Genomic DNA, 4,638 nt, shown 5'->3' on the forward strand with positions numbered 1-4,638 from the left:
TAAGCTTGGATATAAAATTTAATCTATGTAGTAGCAATTTTTTAAAAAATACACATAAAAGAGATTACCATGGCTTTTCTCTTCACACACAAATCTGTTGAATAAAATCTTAATATCTGGACTGTAGTAATCATTCAGAAAGAATAAATAAAGAAAGTTTCGAAAAAGAAAGACTTCTGCTGTCTAATAGTTTACACTGTGGTGGCAGGATTTCACACATGGCTTTCACAGATTTAGAAGACCTAAATAGTGTTAAGACGTTTGAAAAATCTTTCAGCCCTTATCTCCATATCCTTTTGGAAATGATTAAGACTTCAACCCATGTCCCAAAATATAAGCTCCAAAAGTTTTCTTTAAATGTCTGCACTAAGAAAACTCAGTATCTTTCAGAAATATTTTTAGTCCTGAACAGAATACCAAGTTGAAAAAAAAATTAGGCATAAATCAAACCAATAAAAGATATGAATTTTCACAGCTTTCACATGCCTTACCTTAAAATAATTTCTCTAAATAAACAGAAGATACTAATAAATATGCTCAGAATGGTGCCACTTTTACAGCAATGATACTATTGAATATTCCTTTATGCTTATACATAGCAGAGGTTACCAGTAATCTCCTATATCAATTCCACTCTTTCTTTGGGGCTTCTCTTTCAATAGGCACTAACTTTCTCAGGTGGCTCAATGATAAGGAACTCATCTGCAAATGCAGGAGACGCAGGAGATGCAGATTTGATCCCTGGGTCAGGAAGATCCCCCAGAGTAGGAAATGGCAACCCATTCCAGTATTCTAGCCTGGAAAATTCCATAGACAGAGAAGCCTGGCAGACTACAGTCCATGGGGTTGCACAGAGTCAGAAGCGACTGAGCATGCACACACAACTTTTACCTATACACACAGCCACCCATCATAAGAGGTACGTTTCTCAGCCTCCCTAATAGCTGAGTCCAATGACTAAGAATAAGATAGTGCAATACAAGCCAAAAATTTCAGAGCAACTTCAAGGAACATTACCATAATACTGGCCAGTACATGCCCTTTTGGTTCCTTTGGTTTTATCCTTTTTTCATCCAATTGTTTGAAATGTATATAATAAATGTTTAACCCATGGGAATGAGGCCAATTTTGTCTAGGGATGACAAAGTAGAATCTGAAAGGAATCTCACCCCTTGTACTACCTGCTCTGAACTCCTAGGAAGAAAAGTAAATTTCTCTCTTCTTTAAATCAGAGTTATCTGGGGTCTGTATTAGTAACAAGCAAACTAAGTTCTATACACACACATTGATATTAATACAATGCGTATAGAAGCTACTGCTAGTGACCAATTCAGTAGCCTTTCTCCTCTTGTTTCTTAAAAAAAAAAAAAAGGAAGAAGAATTATAATTCTGTTCTAGGAAACAACTTTCCTAGACCAAGAAAAATCATAGTGGGTGAAAATATCCATGTCAACTCCATGACCCTCTGCCAGAAAATCATCTTCTCAGCTTTCTTTACAGCAAATGAGCCAAATATCTAGTTCTGACCAAGAGAGTAGGAGAGATTTATGGAATTACTTTTTCTCCCTGATGAAGGTACTTTCCCTACTGAGCCTTTTCCTCCTGCCAGTAATGTTCCTCCTGCTACGTCTTGAATGAAGATGTAGCACTTGAGGTTGTGGCAGTCACCTTATATCCCCAACTAGGGGTGGAACCTCTGTGCCCTGCCATTCAAGTGTACAGTCAGCCACTGGACTGTCCAGGGAGTCCCTCTCTAGCATTTTTTTATAATTTTTATATGAAAGTCTTCAATACATCTAAAATTTATTCTGGTTATTAGTATAAAGGAAAGCTACAAATTGATTTGTTTTAGCATATCAATTTTCCCTTTCACGGCTTTAAATCTTAAATGTCCAACAGCTGTGAAAGAATATCATTGCCTAAATCTAATGAACCTAGATAAATTAAATGTTAGTGAAAAGAAAACAAACCATGGCAGAGGCAACAAACTTGAAGATCTTTTCAACTACTGCTGGCTGGTAAACAACTAACTGGGGACAGTGTTCTAGAGCATTTCAGTTCAGTTCAGTTCAGTCGCTCAGTCGTGTCCGACTCTTTGCAACCCCATGAATCACAGCACGCCAGGCCTCCCTGTCCATCACCAACTCCTGGAGTTCACCCAGACTCACGTCCATTGAGTCAGTGATGCCATCTAGCCACCTCATTCTCTGTCGTCCCCTTCTCCTCCTGCCGCCACTCCCTCCCAGCATCAGGGTCTTTTCCAATGAGTCAGCTCTTCGCAGCAGATGGCCAAAGTACTGGAGTTTCAGCTTTTAGCATCAGTCCTTCCAATGAACACCCAGGACTGATCTCCTTTAGAATGGACTGGTTGGATCTCCTTGCAGTCCAAGGGACTCTCAAGAGTCTTCTCCAACATCACAGTTCAAAAGCATCAAGTCTTCGGTGCTCAGCTTTCTTCACAGTCCAATTCTCACATCCATACATGACCGCAGGAAAAACCATAGCCTTGACTAGATGGACCTTTGTTGGCAAAGTAAGGTCTCTGCTTTGGAATATGCTATCTAGGTTGGTCATAACTTTCCTTCCAAGGAGTAAGCATCTTTCAATTTCATGGCTGCAATCACCATCTGCAGTGATTTTGGAGACCAAAAAAATAAAGTCTGACACTGTTTCCACTGTTTCCCCATCTATTTCCCATGAAGTGATGGGACCAGATGCCATGATCTTAGTTTTCTGAATGTTGAGCTTTAAGCCAACTTTTTCACTCTCCTCTTTCACTTTCATCAAGAGGCTTTTTAGTTCCTTTTCACTTTCTGCCATAAGGGTGGTGTCGTCTGCATTTCTGAGGTGATTGATATTTCTCCCGGCAATCTTGATTCCAGCTTGTGCTTCTTCCAGCCCAGCGTTTCTCATGATGTACTCTGCATATAAGTTAAATAAGCAGAGTGACAATATACAGCCTTGATGTTCTCCTTTTCCTATTTGGAACCAGTCTGTTGTTCCTTGTCCAGTTCTATCCTAAGAATCACAAAAAACACAGTGCAGTTTGAGTTGGAAATAATGTCACATTAATAAGAGAGCTGGAAATGGTTTTAATTCTAATGTCTTGGCTGATTCAGGTAATAATAGAGTTTATAAGTTATCACAACATAGTTTAGATTCCTAAACTATCTGAACATTGTTGGAATCTTCTAATTCATTCAGAGTAGAAAATATAGACTCAAAACAAAGCCAGAATTTTCTGTGGTTTGGCTAGTTATGACAAGCTAAAGTTGATTTTTAATTTTTTTAATTTATGCTTTATTGGTGAAAATTTTATTCCACTTATTTAATATGCTTCCCTGGTGACTCAGACAGTAAAGAATCTGCCTGTAATGTGGAGACCCAGGTTCGATCCCTGGGTCAAGAAGATACCCTAGAGGAGGAAATGACAACTCACTCCAACTTGTCTGGAAAATTCCATGGACAGAGGAGCCTGGGAGGCTACAGTCCAGGGGGTCACAAAGAGTTGGACACGACTGAGCGACTAACACATATTTAACATGCATTTATTTGTATGAGGCTCATATCCTCAATATTTTCTTCAGTGGAGAAAAAGAATAGTAAATGTGCCCATTTAAATAATAACAGAATGCTTGATAATAAATATTCATACTTCCACTAAACATTTCCATTTAACTAATCATTACTTATTTTATCAATAATACATGTCTTCTATGATAAAATATATATATATATACTTCTCTTTCACACTGGCTTATATAGAGAATCTAAAAAATACAACAAACCAGTTAATAAAACATTTTGCCCTTCCAAGAGCAGTATTTGAGAATTCCCTTTGCCTCTTTTTTATCTGCATATTTGTCATTTTGAATATATTCATCATGTTTTTGTGTAGATTCTGAGCTCCTCCTGATATCTTTTCCTTCTGTCTGTGAAGCACAACACTAACTTTTCTTTATAATGCAATTTTGATAATGTTAAATTCACTCCGTTTTCATGTCTGAAGATATCTTTAATTTGTATTTGTTTTTAAATTCTATTTTTGCTGAGTATATAAAATCTGGGTCGATAGACTTTTTCTTTCAGTAAAAGATGTCATTACACTGTCTTCCACTTTGAATTATTTCTCATGAAAAATCACTATCAGCCTTTACTTCATTATTCTGTATCTAGTGTGTTTTCTCTCACCCAGTCTGGTTGCTTTCAGATTTTTACTTCATCATAGCTTTTAAACATATCGATTTTGATGTGCCCTGAGAGGAATTTTCTTCATGATTCTTGTGCTTGGGGTTTCTAAAAATTTATGGATCCATAGTTTTTATCATTTGACAAAACTTTCAGCAAGTATTTCTAGAAATGCTTTTTCTGTCCTGGCTTCTACCCTCTTTTCTTTACAGGATTCTAATTTCCCAAGCATTAGGCCATCTAAAGTTGTTCTGTAGCTCACTGATACTTTGTTCACTTCTTTCCAGACTTATTTCTCTCTGTATAATGTTGGATCATTTCTACTGCAATGTCTTCAATTCATTCATCTTTTCTTCTGTAGTGTCCAATCTACTGCTAATTCCATCTAATGCATACATCTCAGACCATGTGTTTTGTTTAATCTCTGCAAGTGTAATGGGTCCTCTGTTA

Source organism: Bos indicus x Bos taurus, chromosome 6 (genome assembly GCF_003369695.1).
Source record: "Bos indicus x Bos taurus breed Angus x Brahman F1 hybrid chromosome 6, Bos_hybrid_MaternalHap_v2.0, whole genome shotgun sequence".
Lineage (NCBI taxonomy): Eukaryota > Metazoa > Chordata > Mammalia > Artiodactyla > Bovidae > Bos > Bos indicus x Bos taurus.